The sequence below is a fragment of the Cavia porcellus genome, unplaced genomic scaffold (genome assembly GCF_034190915.1).
Source record: "Cavia porcellus strain 051 isolate PalLab524CR breed Dunkin Hartley unplaced genomic scaffold, mCavPor4.1 scaffold_1, whole genome shotgun sequence".
In the NCBI taxonomy this organism is placed as follows: Eukaryota; Metazoa; Chordata; class Mammalia; order Rodentia; family Caviidae; genus Cavia; species Cavia porcellus.
In genome coordinates this window covers 196,061,473-196,077,779 of record NW_026947484.1, presented here as the reverse complement: position 1 = coordinate 196,077,779, position 16,307 = coordinate 196,061,473, and the positions used below count along the sequence as shown (strand labels likewise).

General features: G+C 43.6%; 1 protein-coding gene across 7 annotated transcripts in view; it reads left to right on the top strand.

Moving 5' to 3' along the window:
* Ggta1 (glycoprotein alpha-galactosyltransferase 1 (inactive)) overlaps positions 1-16,307 on the top strand; it is a 99,686-nt gene that overhangs the window by 49,613 nt on the left and 33,766 nt on the right. For 3 of the 7 annotated variants that reach the window (XM_063226867.1, XM_013153563.3, XM_063226858.1), the window contains exon 2: positions 6,562-6,666. The exons of 3 other annotated variants lie outside the window; for them this stretch is intronic. The gene's annotated coding sequence lies outside the window, so the exon portion shown is untranslated. Of the gene's footprint in view, positions 1-3,976; positions 4,140-6,561; positions 6,667-16,307 lie in introns of those variants that run through there. One more of the 7 variants, XM_063226863.1, reaches the window with a different exon arrangement.

Sequence of the window (16,307 nt, the reverse complement as noted above, 5' to 3'; positions counted from 1 at the left end):
TCAGCATTCCATCCACTTTCCTCTTTCTACAGAGTCACTCTTTTTGCTATTCACTTTCTACTCTGTACCCAGCGGTTGTCAAATAGATACCCCTAGAGGTTATAGGATCCCAATCAATAGCTGTTTCACTGTCTCTGGTGGCTAGAATTGTCTTCCCAAAAGATATACTTGCTCCTAATCCCTGGCTCCCATGAATGTGACCCTTGTGGAAAGAGAGCCTTCGCAGGTGTCCTCAAGTTAAGATGTCAGTCTGCACTGCAGTGAGCTCCGCTCCTGTGACTTCATAAGAGAAGAGAAATGGGAACCCACACACACACCGGGCAAAACACTGTGTGAGGTAGTTTGGAGTTTCACTGCCACAAGAAACTGCAAGGATTGCAAGAAACCATCAGATGCTAGGGAACATGAGACAGATTCTCCTCTCAGCCCTCAAAAAAGAACCAACTCTTTCAACACCTTTGGTTCAGGCTTGTGACCTCCACAACTGTGAAAGAGATTTCTGTTGTGTTAAGTCACTATTTTGGGTAATTGGTTACAGCAGCCCTAGGAAATTAATCTGTTCATCTGTCAACCTTCCTACATTCCTCATGCCTCCTCTGCGCCAGGCACTGTTCAAGAATCCCAAGGTCTTCAGTGGAGACAGATGTCACTGCTACTCTTGGGAACTTTTGGAGGGCTGGATGGAAATGCACACAACCCCCTGTGCTCCAGGATCTGAAAGAGCATAGGCTGCAGAGGCTATGGGAATTTAGGAGAGAATTCATTACAGTGATAAGTAGATCTCTCAGGAGGTGGCCTTCAAGTTTTGAAGGTTGGACATTCATCAGCCAGGTACGCAGGGCAATTGAAAATAGGTTCTTTCTGAAGATCAAGCCCATGCAGGTCCCTGCCAGCCACTGAGATAGTGGAGAGGTTCTGTTTCCTCCTCCTTAATGACTGGATGGGAGCTGCGGGCTCAAGCAGAGAAAGGGCTTGCCTAAGGCCAGTGGCCTGTGCAAGTGTGCCACTGGACTCACGAAGGAGACTCTCTCTCTCTCTCTCTCTCTCTCTCTCTCTCTGTCTCTCTCTCTCTCTCTCTGTGTGTGTGTGTCTCCTATTGTAGTGTTCCTCCTGATACAAATTTTTCGAAACATTGTCTCACTTGCACCAGCCCCATTTGTAGACTAGAAAAATGCTTCCCCCATTAACTTGGGCAGGCAGGAGGCCCTGGCAGGACACCCTGTCCTTGGTTATCAGGGTAAGCTGTGTGACATGGGTAAGGGTTTGCTGCTGTGACATGGGGAGGGAGGACACTTCTCCACAGATCCTCCTAGACCTTGAGTCTCTGTTTTAGGAAGCTGGGTTTCCCCTTTTGCTTGGTTGCTGGCCTGTTTCCATGCTGGCACTGGGGCTGTGGTTTCTCTTTCATCTCCCAGGGGGGTTCAGGGCTTTCTATAGGAGGACTTGGGTACAAGTGGGGCTCCTAAGTGACCTGCTGTCCCCATGGAAAGCCAGAGCTGGTTGGTTCATAATGTGGCTCTGAAAGATGGCAGGGGGACCAGGCCTGAGCAGAAGAGAATTTATAAATCCTAGAGACTGGGATTGCCTCACTCTCCCCAGCACTTAGGTTTTTGATGGTCTTCAAGAAGAGTGTAACAAGGGATAGATGGCTGAGTGTTTCCAGGTCCCTGGAAGGGAAGGGTTTAAAATGTAAAGGTCCTGTCATGTCCCCTCCTGATGGAAGCCAAGATCCCCCTTGTTGGATTTCTGTGGAGACCAATTCAAGCTGTATCCCCAGGCTCAGGCCAGACAGAGAAGAATGGATCTGGAAGGGACCCCACACTTCCCAGGTGCAGACAATTTGCAGAGAGGAAAGGGGACATGCTTGTGTCACATACGCAGTCATCATGCTTCTAGTTTCCAGCACAAAGCTATTTCTCCCAAAGAGAAGTCCCCTGTGGATCCCGTATTCTGTAACTAGAGAAGTATTGCTTGAGCAGAGTTGTTTGATCTTTCCTTCCTTACATTTGACATTATACATACTCACAAATGAAAATGACCTGTAAGGGTCAGGGATGCAGCTCAGTGGCAGAACATCTGCCTGGCAAATATGAGGTCCTGAGGTCAATTCCGAGTAGGGGTGGGGAGAAGGCCTGTAAAGCTTCCTTTCTAATGCTGAACTTGTCTGGATATTCTGGTCTCCTAAAATGAGCTAGGGGATATTCTTTCTCTCTGCATTTGTCTAATTTGCCTAAACTCTGCTTTGTTCTGTTGTTCTTTTCCTAAGATAATAAGGTTGGCCTTCTAACTCACTAATTTTCACATCTTTATCTCAAATAATTTAAAGCTTATCTGTTTTCAGTCTGATTGTTGTCAGAAATTCCTCAGTTTACCATAGAAGCCCCTGCTATACATACCACACAGACTCGCCCTGCCTTGTACCTATTCAGTCAAATTCATACACTTTGACTGTTGGTGTGGCCCCTGTGGGTTTTACTCAACCTTCATTCAGTAAATATCTGCTAAGCTTCTGGTGGGTGCCAGCTACTGCTGTAGGCACTGGAAACCCAGCAGTGGCAAATTCCCACACTGATGGTGCTTATATTCAGTGACATTCAGAGCCCCTGGCTTGTTACCACATTGTTAGCATCCTTGCTTGGCTTGGCCTGGCTTCCCTAGCAGCAGGAACAGAAGAGGTTAAATTGAGATAGAGTCATGGACAGACCCCACACTCATCTTCTATTCCAGACCTGGAGCCCTAACTGTACAACAACTGTGCAAGGTCCTTACCTGATCTCCCATTACATTTTTCGTATCTTCACCCTTGTTTACCTTCTAGAGTTGTGTGAAAATCAAATAGGGCTTTGTAGACAGCAAAAGGCTCTCAGAGGGACTTGATCTGTTAAAAAGATCTGAGGCAGAGGCTGGTCCACAGGGCTTCTCAAGATTCTCCCCAGGGCAGGGCAAAGGCTCTCTAGGAGGACAAGGGTGGTTTTCTCCAACAGAGCTAGCAGTGCCCCTTTTCCATGTTCCTCAGGAGCATCTATCTGAGTGATGGTGGAAGGAACCCAGAGACAAGGGGCCTCTGGGGAAAAGCCTCCTCATAGCTGAGTCTTGGGCTCAAGCCCAAGCCATCTGTGCACCAGTCTTTGTCCTTTGGGTGGTATCCACAAAACTGGGTCCTCCCTTATCTAGGAAGAGCCTTTTCTATGGGGAGAAACAGAATTAGCCCCAGGGAAGAACTTCTTTGAGCAAGGGAGGGGAAAAGCTTCTAAAGGAAGCTTATGGCAGCAGAGGAAGAGGCTGGCGTGGTTTGGCACCATCTGTACTAGGCCTGGGTGTAACAGAGGCAGAGTTCTTTGTCATAAACTGGGCATGCTGCTGTGTGCCTGTAGTTCCAGCACTTGTGAGGTTGAGGCAGGAGGATCACTGTGATGTCAAGGCCAGCCTGGGCTACAAAGTGAGTTCAAGGTTGTCCTTAACTACATAGTGAAATCCTGTCTCAAAAAGACAAAAATAAATAAATTTTAAAAAATGGTTTGTCAGGCTGAGGATACAGCTCAGAGGCATAGTCCCTGCCTGGCAAGCGCAAGGTTCTGAGTTCAATTAGCAGTACCCCCCCCCCCAAAAAAAGAGTTTTTCATATATGACTTGGAAGAGTCATGATGCTTTCATTTGCTTTTTAAACTCAGGTCAACTGTCTTCTTGGGAACAGGTGCAAGCTTGTGTGCAGTGGTTTATCAGATTAGGTGCCCTCATCATTTCAGCACAGGCACACCAACAGTGGTACCCAGGTTAGGGTCTAATGGCCCAGATCCATCTATGACAGTCTAGAGAAACAATCATGGTGTGACAAAATCCTGGTACTAACCTGAGAGGGAGGGTTCTTATTACCTGATAGAAAAGAAAGCTGGGAGCAAAGGCCCACAGGAATCCATCCAGATCCCCTGTTATCACATAGGGTAACTTTCTGTTTTCTGCTTTTTCCTCATTACAGATAAAGTGTCTTCCTTTTTAAACTCCATCCCATTAAGTTCTTCCTGGTGCTGAGTTAACTATCTTGGTGGACTGCTCATCCAATAGAGCAGCAATGCTCAACTCTGGACGCAACAGAAGCAGCATGCTGGGAACCTCTGTCTCCTCCCTTACCTCTCCACCAGGTCTGACAGGGTCAGAATGTGTATTTGTGATGCAAATATAAAATAAAGTGAAAGACAGCATTGGAATAATTGAACATCAGTGACTAATAATTATTGAGAGCCCAAGACACTGTTGAGTTCTTCTCCAGGATGACCTCTTGTAATACTTGCAGTAATGGGAACCAAATACCAGCTACCACCAAATGCTGTCATCTCCCTTATAGATATGGAAGTGGAGGCACAGAGAAGTTAAGAAAGTTGCCTGGGATAATCAAGACTCACCCCCAGGCACACAAGCCCTGGCATCTATGTTTGTAAACAGTAGCCTGTCAACCCCCTAGGTACTCAAGAGAAGACTTTGAATATTCCTATCCTGCAGGGCAGAAAACTAGCTGACTTGTTTTATTACTTGCAGGCAAGGGGAAGCACATCTTTTGTGATAACCCTAAGCACATTTAGGATTAGATAAATGGGAGTTGGCAGTCTTTGTGTGTGTAGCATTCTTTGCCAAGGACAGTTCTGACATTATCAGAGAGGTAAGTAGGGTGGGATTCTCTAAGGAAGACTCAAGTAGCAAGTAATCTGGATGCAGAGCCAGGGTCTGTAGCTGCCACCACCTACCCTGAAGAATTCTCTTCTTCGGGATGTGGAGGAAGAGCAAGGACTGAGTTTGGCCTGCTATCTGATGGCTGGATGGGCTGTTAGAGCTAGAATGAGATTTAGCTTTCAGCCCCTGTGTTTGGTTTGTGATAGAATTTTCCGCGCGGAAGGGAACCATCTGATAGAATTTTCGGCGAGGCTAAAAAGATAAGAAGTATGAAATAAAAGCGGCCTTTATTTTAAGAATGTGGAGAGAGACTCCATGACCCTCCAGGGTCTGGCATTCTCTCTGCCAGACATGTTGTGTCAGGGCATACATGTAGCTTAGGTTTGGGGTGGTGCCTAAGCGGCATTAGTGATGCACAGGTAGCCCATTGGTATTCATTTGGCACCACAGGTAAATTGCATAGGGGCAGGAAAGGTGACCTCAAGACAGAGCTCCTTGGTTCTGCCTCCCAGCCTCCCACTGGCTACAGTGTCCCATCTGGGGCAAAATCCTTTGGTTTGCTTTTTGTCTTTTTGAGACAAGGTTTTGATATAAGGGAATGAAATTCCCGACCTCTTATATGTGTGGTACAAGTTCGTGTTCTCTAAAATTGAAGGATGAATTTTAGGAACAGCAGAGGTTAAGAGCAAAAATATTTATTGAGAGAAAGGAAGATAAGGCTGGGTTTGGCCTGGCTGAGTGATCTGGTCTTTGACTCCTTCCTATCCAGCCTCAGTCCCCCTACTTAGCCTAGGGTTCCCAGACTTGACTGTACTTCCCAGGAAGTATTTCAGCTACCTAGGGGGATGAGGTAGGGCACTTTGGAGTCAGCTAGAGCCAAAGCCCTCTGTGTCATCTGTACTACAGAGAAGGGTTTCTGAGAATGACTTCATTTGTTTTTTGAAAAGCTTTGTTTGGCTTTGTAGTTTTAGTTTGAAAATCCACTGGCCTAAGGGCCCCACCAGCTGGGAGATTCTATTCTGGCACAGGGGGATGGGTGTGGAAAAGGTTAAGCATTGTTCAGCCCTAGAATAGGGATGAAGTTTTTAAAAAAATCTTATAAAACAGCTATGGTGGCACCTAACAATAATCCCAAAACTGGGGGAAGCTGAGGTAGGAGGGTTGAAATTTGAGCCCAGCTTAGGCAGTTTAGTAATTTAGTAAGACCTTGCTTCAAAATAAATTGTAAAAAGAGCTAGAAATGTATGTAGCTCAGTTTAAAGGCCTAAGATTCCATCCTCCAGTACAAAAAACAAAAAACAAAACAAAACAAAACCTCACAATGTGGTTTGTAACGTGGAGATCTCATACTATTCTCTAAAATACAGTGCTCTTGTGAAACCTGTGGGGCTTGGGAAGAGTTTTGCTCTGACAACACTGAGGTGAGACACAAGTCTTGGGGACTCTCAGGAGTGCTTTACCCACCCTCTTTTGGTTTGGGGGTGTGTTTGTGTTTGTGTTTGATTTTTGTTTTATAAGCTTCTTCATTCCTGGGAGCTGTCCTCTGAGATTGTCTGGATCTTACATGGTACTCATTTTACCCCGGGAGTGGGTAACATGAATGGCCTGCGTGTTCCTTCCCAGAGTAGTAACCTTCCCTCCTGTGATACCTGCCCAGTTTCGTCCTCTAATTTCATGCAACCATAATTTGGTGAGGGGAGACCAGCCCAGTGGCAGTGGCAGTAGTGGCCCTGATGGGCCCAAGGGAGATAGATTCTGCCTTTGCCTGTAGCTGTGAATTAACAGACCTGATAAATAGCCCATTTCCTGGGGCTGCAGGAACAAAGTCACAGTGGCTGGCCTTGAGGGATCTGTCTTCCTGCCTTTTCCTGAAGCAGCTGTTTATTCTTTTGACAGGAGTTGGGCGTGGACTGAGCACCTTCCCAGTCTCCGAGCCCTGCCTCCTTCACAGAGTTCAGTCATTTTGCATTTTGCTCTGGAGGGAAAGAAGCAGATGATGAGGTATGTGAAATGTTGAAATGATTTGCTTCTGCCACGCTTGGGGTTGCCAGGAATCATGGGTGCTGCATAGACCCACCTGGGATAGTTCCTGGCTGCCCAACAACCCCTGTTTGATCTGTAGATTTGGAAGGACACAAAGACCTTCTTTCTGGGCAGTAGATCTGGAACCAAGAGCTGATGAGTTGCTGTCTTAGGGACTTTTGCTGTAAGCCCTGCTTTATATTACTTCCCTTGGCAGGAACTAATAGGGTGATGGCCTGCACTTTTCTCTGCAGGGGACTTTCCTTGTGAGTCTCAGGCCCCTGCAGCCAGTGTTGTGGGTGAATACTCTCAGGACAGCACAGTATCTTCTTTTTCTTTTGCTTTGGTTCTCTCTGGAAAAATTCTTACACAGGAATTTTTGGGCTAGGTTACAGCTGGAATGGACTTTAAATGTCTGAAAGGGGATTCAAGAAAAAGCGCTACAAAGATGTAACGTTCAGTTTGTGATGGCTGGAGTGACAGTGAGCTGTGTATTTAGTCTGAGCCCAGTCTTATTTTCCTGTGTCTGTGTTTACTCTGGCTCTTATAATGAAAAGCATAACTGGAAACAGACGTTGTTGCACTTTCCCCCCATGAATTGTACTGTTTCTTCTGATGGGAGTATTTCCCTGCTTCTTAAGGTACTGCCTTTCCTTAGGCTCAGGACCTGGAGGCAGAGGGTCTGCTCTTAAATCTGCCTATATGGGTGCCCCCAGCTATCTCTGGCCAGCTATTCCTCTTTGCTAAAAGCTCACCCCTCTCAGGCAAAGGGCCAGATAAGCAGGAGGGAGGGCAATGCACACTGGACAAAAGTGCTGAGCTAATCAGCTCCTCACCAAGTCCAAGGGGAAGCTGGCCCCACAGTGCATCTAGCTGACCTTTGGCTAGGACTGGGTCAGTCACTGCATGATAATCATGAGAGGCAAAAAGAGGCCAAGGAGGTGCAAATCGTGTGTGTGTGTAAGTGTGTAAGCCTTCTCATTCATCAGGGCATCAGAGTGGTTCAAACAGGATATTGGTGGTTGGCTTCCTGGACTTGAATCCCAGCCCCACCTTTTCATGCTGTGTGATCCTCGTGAGGCTGGACTGGTGAGTAGGGTGGTTTGGAGCATACCTGGGAGATTGGTGGAGTGTATCTGTGGGTGCATCCAGATGTGTCTTAGAGGCAAAACCTTGGATACTGTCTCTGGTCCTTTGCCCCTTCCACCCTTCCCCTGCTGTGCTTCTCAATTGCCATGAACTAAGCATCTTTGCCTTACCACACCATCCTACCATGTTTCTGCCTTGGAGTCAGCTGATGAAAGACTGTCCCATTAGAATATGAATCAAATTACCTTCTCTTCCCTTGAGTTGTGGGTGTTGGGCATTGTGTTCCAGTGATGGGAAAGCTAGATCATATCCCAGATAAATTAATTAACCTTGCCGGGTATGGTGGCACATCCTTGAAATCCCAGAACTCAGGAGGCAGAGGCAGGAGGATTGTTGCAAGTCTGAGACCAGCCTGGGCTACAAAGTGAGCCCAAGGCCAGCCTGAACTGCAATAGGAAAACCCTGTCTCAAAAAGACACACACAAAAAATTAACCTTTCTGCATCTCTTTTCATATCTACAGAATGGGATCAATAGTAGAATAATTTCACAGGGTTGTTTAACTCAGCTTTAATTGAAAGATTGCTGGGAATGGATTTAGCCTGGGGCCTGGCCTGACTGAGCTAGATGGGAAGGGATCTGGGCATTGAAGGACTTGAAGCTCATTCAGTTTGGGAGGCTGGGCCTCCCAAAGGAGAAATGCAAAGTTGCAAATACAATATCAGGTATGGACATGAGCATTTAAACTATGAGTAGATATATCACAACAAATAACAAACTGACTAATCCTCCAAATATGACAAAACCTAGAAAACTACATAGTAATAAAAGCCTGAATTCTAGCAAAACCCTGACTCATTATCTTTGTGTGTAGTTCAGGCTGGTCTTGAGTTCACAGTAGCCCAGGCTGGTCTCAAATTTGCAAGGATCCTCTTGCCTCAGCCTCCTGGGTGCTGGGATTACAGCTGTGTCCACCATGCCTGACCTCTAGTATTTTTAATAAAAGAAACAAAGCCACATAAATCAGTTTTGCCTCTAACATAGTTGATCAGTGGTTGTTATTCCTAAAAGCTTCTTAGGGTTTCACAATTTATTGGTGATATGCTATCTGTAAAGCTTTGAACAGTTTCTTGCTGGGATCTTAGAGAGCTCAGCCCTTTGATCTTCCAGAGGCACAGTGGCCCTAGGGCCTGGGCAGGGGCAGGGATGAGGTAGTTGTGAGGCCTCTGAGCATGGAGCAGGCAAGTACATAGTTTAGCTCTTTGTCCTTGGAGTTCCTGGGGAAGGAACTGGGTATTCAAGAAGATCCTGAGACAGGTTTTTTCTGGAATCCAGGTGGGCTCAGCTCCTTGACTTAGCTTGCAGCCCCAAGAGGGCCACCAGAGCTGGGCAGTGATTCTCCCAGACAGAGTGGCACTCTGCCTCTGGGAAGCATTTGGGGCTCTCCCACTGCCACCCTTTTAGGAATGAGGCTCAGATGTATAAGGGAACTCATAATGTCCAACTTCCTCAGTTCCTAGCAAGTTGACCTCTGTACTCTATGCACATAGCTTAATAAAGCTTACATTTTAGGTCATTTTATTGCTTCAAAGAATCCAGGAGGCCCACAGCCAGATGAGCTCTGTGTGACTAAGTGCCCTGCCTTTCTGAAAAGTGAGGCTTCCAGTCTTATGGTTGACTTTTCCTCCAGATCCTGAGTTATCAGAGAAGCCTGCAGGTATTGTTTCACAGATAAAGAGACTTCTATGCCTCTGGTGTATAAGGGTGGCTCCTGCATGGGCAGGAAGTGGGCAGACTGAGGTGTCACTGGGCTGCTGGGGTTACACCCTGTCCCGAGGCAGGGTAGGGCTGACTTGATCTCAAGTGCAGTAGGGGTGTCGGCTCCCCTCAACTGCCCTATGAGGTGTCGCTAGGGAGGCCAAGTTTCCTCTCCCAGGAAATCTCACAGCCCCAATTTCAGGACTTGAATTTCTCCCCTTAAATAGCATCATCATGATCACAGCTGCTGTTTGTGGAGCTTTGACTGACTTTTGGTCACAGTGGGATTCATAGACCTGGTCTTCATCTGTCCTTTGCAGATCTATGTGAGGTGGGTATTAGCCTCGCTCTTGTATCTTAGTGGCTTCACAGAGTTAATGTGTGCAAGGCAGATATCTAGGACTGCTAGAGTTAGAGTCTTAGCCCTAGCCTAAGTTTTACCTGGAATTCTGGATCTAAACACTCTTCTATAGTTGATGTGGGCCACCAACGAAAGGAAAGTGTTTTCATCTAGAAGCTTGTGCAAGAACCGAGTTCTGAGTTCCAGGTGGCTGAGAGTGCTCTTGTGAGGATCTAGGATGGATTTGGAGAGAGGTAACCAAAACACAAAGTCAGAGTTCTCAGAGATGGCAGGGGGACCTCACACCATCACAGGCTGTGCAGCCAGGGCTGGCTGAGTTCACCCAGGGTTGGGGACAGGGAACAGCACAGTTACACTTTTCCATTTGAGACCTGCCATCAATACTCAGAAGTTCTTAATTCCATGCCTTGCCACCTGAATGAATTGAGAAACAAACTGACATTTCTTACCTGGTAGTTAAGACAGTTGATGCCAATCTTCGGAATTACACAGTTTGGAAAATTCTGAGAGACAAACACATAAGAGAATGGCTTTTAGACACACTGGCTGCCAAGTGCCTCATCTTTGTCCAGAAAGGAAAATGTCCTAGAAGACCCTTTGGGCCATCTTGCCAAGCCCTCCTTCTTTGGAATCTGCTTTCCAGATTTCAGGAAGCATGTCTGTGCCCTTTCCTGGAGGCTGCAAAACTGCCTCATTCACACAGCTTTCAAGTGTAAGCCTCATAGCAGAGAGATGATTGGCCACAGCAAAAGGGCAAGCCATTTGAAGCCATCTAGCCATTATAGAAAGAAACCAATTTCAAGATTTGCCTCTCATTCCTGAATTTTTTTTTATAAAATCAGAAATACCTGCATATTCAGGAAGGGGATTAGGAAGTGTAACTGATTGGGCTCTCTGTGTTGTGAGTACCAGTGGTTCTCTACCATGAGAGTTTTCACGTTTCTCCATTTAATGTTCCTTCCAATTGGGAGATGGTTTGCATTTGATATTCAGCAGGTGGGGCTGGTGAACAAGGGACACACAACAGGCAGAGAGGATTATTGCAGTGCCTGGAGTTTGATCAGAGAAAACCAGTTACCCCACTTCTGAGCAGCTGTTAATCAGGCTGAGACTCAGAGCAGATGGGTAAGCCTTTAGAGTTCCTCATTTGCATCTATTTGCACTTTATTGTATAACATGTTCTTATTCCAGAACTCTCATCTCTTCCTTTCAAATATGTTTGGAGCACTTGCTAAGTACCAGGCACTCTGCTGTCTCCCTGGATCTTCCCAACAGCCTGTTTTATGAACACTAGTCATAAAAGCTAGCATTTTTTGAGCATTTATTCTATGTCAAAACACAGGGCTAAGTATTTTATAGTATTAGCTATGATAATCATCACTATTTTTACTCTCATTTTAAAGACGAGGAAATCAATTCAATACAGTCCAATAGAGGTCCGTAATTCTTTGTATGAGACCCTGGGATGAAATCCAGAATTTTTTGGATGTGGATTGTGTATTGTTTCATTCTCAGAAGAGCCATATCACATAATAAAGTATATTCAATATTTGTGCATAGAAATGTTTAAACTGCCTTAATGGTGGGATAAAGATTATAAATGGCCCCCTTGTCAGTTGGGGTTTTATTTTTATTTTTTATTTTTTGTCTTTTTTTCTTTTTATTGGTACCGGGGACCAAACTCACGACTACCTGCTTGCAAGGCAGGCGCTTATGCTGCTGAGCTAAATCTCCAGCCCTGTCAGTTGGGGTTTTGATGCCAATTGAATTACAAAGGGTGGTCTTCAGAGGTTTTGGAGTTGTAGATGAGGGCCTGAAGGTCTCTCAAGTTTCTCATGACAAAGTTGAAACTCAAATCCCCATCTCACTGTCTCAGCCTTCAAAAGAGATCTATTTGTTCCCCAACCCAAGACTTTTGTAGCACTCAATGCTAGCGCTGCTTATGTAGATTTTAATGGCTCTTGTCAGCAGTAGGGTTGAATCACATACAGTCTTCTTCTGTTTTTGACTTTGTTGTGGGTCCTGGGTTATGTGTACCAGCTCACAGGGCACCTAGAAGGAAGAATCCCAAGACTGAGGTTTCCATGTGGCCTAGCTGGCCCATCTGCTCCGTGTCTTGGGAATACCACCCACTATGGTGTGTGGAAGGTTGAGGTTTGGGTCATGGCTTTGAGTTCAGCCTTGGCTTTTCAGTTTCCAAACAGGGCTCATTGGGCAGAATGGTGTTCTTTCTTCTCCTTCCTCTATTTTTAAGCCGGATTTGATAATAAAGGTGAGATGAGAAAAATCTGAGAAAAGGAAGAGGTGATGCGATCTGAGCCTGGAATCATTTAAGCACACTCTTTGAAAGGAATTGGAAAATAACCTATCCCAAGAAGGGACAGGTGTCAGTGTTAACCTCCACTCACTCCGTTTACTCACTGGTAAATATAGATGGAGGGCTTTGGGCATTCCAGGTGGAGTACTGGGGATTTAGGTTGCAAGACTCCCCTCTGGTCTCAGGTAGCCTTAACCATATGTGGGCATTTGAACCTACTGCAAGTCATTTTGGGGCACTGACTGGTGTGAGAAGTGATTCAGAGGCATTCTTTTTGTTGGTTTGGAGTACTCATATGTATTGGTTTGCTTTTGGAATGCTTTCATTTGCTTTTATGTCTTGTATCTTTCTCTTATAACTGCATTTATTCTAGGATGGCCATAAGGGTTTTGGTAACATTTAGAATCATGTTAGTCATTTGGGGGTTCAAGCCATTCTGAGGCTTCTTTGTGAGCCAATATAGAGTGCAAGGCTTTTGAACCACTTATCAACAAAGGAAAAAAAAGTTTGGATGAAGTGATTCTAAAAGAATAGAGACCTGGTGGCGTATTGTGAGGAGCTTAGTTTTAAATTCCTCGGGGATAAAAGTGCTTATGCTACTTTAAAGCTCTCTAGAAAGTTCTAGTTACTTGTGCTTAGAAAAAGGTAATTTTATTGTGATAAAACATTGCCTGTATAACTGAAAGTACCCTCTAATTTCATGGACCTGTCCTTAATTTTGGCCAGGATAACATCTGTACCTCCTTTCCTCCCTCAGCCTTTTCTAGATAAATGGCAAGAGCCTTCTGGACCACGCTTGGCTAATGTTGACCATTTTATTGAGGTTTAAATTTCCCCTTATTTTGGCTAATCATCCTTGGTGCATTCTAAATCAGTTGAGTTTCAAAATATTGGTCAAAAATTGTTTGCTGAAAATTGATTTTTGTCTCATTCTACCTCCATTCCTTAACTTAGAAAATAGAAGGATTTCACTGCAGATGGTGTGCCCTTGTGTTTTCCTCTGTGGGAAGCATTGTTTATAGACTGGTTTATTTTTTCATAATAGAGGCTTTAAGCAATAGATCCAGGGTAAAATGTGTAAACTCCTGACCAGTTAAATCTAAATTTGAACACAACGGAAAATGTCTTAAAACTTGGGAGCTTTTAAATTGACTAGGACTGTACAGGTTTGGGGCAACTGAGGTACCAGCCACTGCCATCACCTCTCTGCCATGGAGGTAACCCAGGTTTGGGACACTTGAGGTGGCAGCCATTGCCATTCCATGGGGAAAAATTGAAAGCTTTTACACTAAAATCAGGAGTAAGACAAAGATGTCCACTGTCACCACTCCTATTCAACATACTTCTGAAAGCATTAGCCAGAGCAATTAGACAGGAAAGAGAAATAAAAGGAATAAGGATAGGAAAGGAAGACGTTAAACTGTCATTGTTAGCAGATGACATAATACTCTACACAGATGGTTCCAAAATTTCCACCAAAAGACTTCTAGAATTAATAACCAAATTTAGTAGCTGGATACAAAGTCAACTGTCAAAAATCAATAGCATTCCTATACACAAAACAGCATCCTCAACTGAGAGAAAAATAAGGGAACTCACATCCTTCACAATAGCATCCCTCCGCCCAAAAGAAACCCTTTTGGGAATCAGTCTTACAAAGGAATCAGTCTTACAAAGGATATAAAATATCTATACATTGAAAGTTGTAGCACTCTAAATAAGTGATTTAAGAAGATATCAGAATATGAAAAGATATTCCTTTCTCATGAACAAGAAGAACCAACTTTGTGAAAATAGCCATGTTCCCAAAAGTTTTATACAGATGCAGTGCAATCTCATTCTAAAAACTTTTAGCATACATCCAGATACTGAGAAAACATTCCAGAAAATTCATTTGGAAACAGAAGAAACTTAGAATAGCAAAGACAGTCCTGGGCAAAAAAGGCAAGTCAGGAGGAATCACAATTATTCTGCGAAGCTGCTAAAATAAAATTGGCATGGTACTGGTGAAAAAAAACAAAACAAAATAAAGAAAACCAAGATCTGAGGATCAGTGGAACAGAATAGAAGACACAGGCACACCTACAAAGACACTCAGCCACCATACCTTACCTTACCATACCTTAGACAAAGGGGCCAAACATGTTTACTGGAAGAAAGATAGCCTCTTGAATAAATGGTGCTGGAAAAACTGACTTTCCACATGCTGAAGATTAAAACTAGACCCATGTCTATCACCATGTACTAAACTAAAGTCAGAATGGATCAAAGATCTAAATATTAAAATAGAAACACTAAATGTACTCAAAGACAAAGTAGGCAGAAATTTGAAGACATAGGGGTAGGCTGAGAGTTCATGAACAAAATCCATACTGCATGGGAAGTATTTTGAAGAATCAACAATTGGCCTCTCATTTTACTAAAAAGTTTTGCACATCAAAAGAAATCACCAACAGAATGAAAAGAAAACCCATGAATTGGGAAAAAATTTTAGTCAGCTGTCCCTCAGACAAGACTTGTATCTAGAAAATATAAAGAATTGAAAATATCAGACCCCACAAATTCCAAGACCCAATCCAAAAATGGGCCTCTGAGATGAACATGCACTTCTGTTTATCTGTTGATGAAGAAATACAAATGGCAAATAAATATGTAAAAACAGTTCAGCATGGTCATTCAAGAATTGCAAATTAAAACAACACTGAGATTCCATTTCACTCCAGAAAGAATGACGACTATCAAGACATCAACCAATGACAGATGCTGATGGGGCTGTGGGGACAAAGGAATCCTCCACTGTTGGTGGGAGTGTAGATGGGTACAATCAGTGTGGAGATTCCTCAAAAAACAAGATTTGGAGGTCCCATTTGACCTAACTATTCCTCTTCTGGGTATTTTCTTAGAAGAGTTCGAAACATCAAACCACAGCAGTATATGTGCACCTATGTTTTTTAGCAACACATTTTGTAATAGTCAAATATTGGAAACAACCCAAATGCCCATCGACTGTGGAATGGATAAAAAAGCTGTGACATTTTTATATGATGGAGTACTACTCAGCTATAAAGAAGGATAAACTTGGGGCTTTTATAGGTAAATGGATGCAACTTGAGACCACACTCATAAGTGAAATAAATAATAATCCCATGTGTAAACATCATATTGTCTTGTGTACAAATTGAAAGTAAGATCCAAGATGTACAGTAGATTTTGTGAAAGTGAAAGGGAAAGAAACTGCTCAGTAGGGAAGAATAACTGGAATGGAAGGAGAAGGGTAAAGATCTATATAATCGTGCTACTAATTTCTGTTAGTTCATCAAAAGAATGGTTTGTGCGTTCACTGATCACTTTTTCATGCCATGTTTTGTAATCTGAGCAACTATTTTGAAGATAAAAATGCACAGTATAGTATAATCTATTACATTGATTTGAAATTCTGTATTGTTTTTAATCTTTTTTTGTTTTAAAATTAAAAATAAAATAAATTTACTAAGATCTATAACAGTTTTCCCTGTTATAGTTTATATCCAGATGACCACCCAAAAGTGTCATTTGCTCACAGGCAGCTGGATCATGAGGGTGTCATACGCATGAGTGAATCAGCCCACTGATGAGTTCATAGCAGGAAAAAGAAAAATCTTTAGGAAATTCAAACACAGGTTAATTGGGCAAGCAATCTCCTTTGAGGTGTATGTTTTTAACCTTGCAACAACCAAGAATCCTAAATTTTATTTTATTTTATTTATTTGAGGCAGGTCTCATGTATAGTACAGGCTGGCCTTAAACTCACAATGATCCTCCTGCTTCAGCTGGGATTATAGGTGTGCACCATCAGGTCTGACAAATCTTACTTTCAAACATGCAAATTTAGGATTATATATGGTTTAGGACTATAAAAAGAACAATTACACCAATAGTATAAGCTTTTAAAAGGTTTAAAAGCTTGTTTTATGTGTGTTGACGTGTATGTATATATGTAGCGCCTGTGTATACTGGTGTTTGTAGGTCATTTAGATGACACCAGATTAGTCTAAAATTAAGAGTGCTCAGTAATTAAGAAAGCATAAATGCAAATATGTTACTCCCTATGACTTAA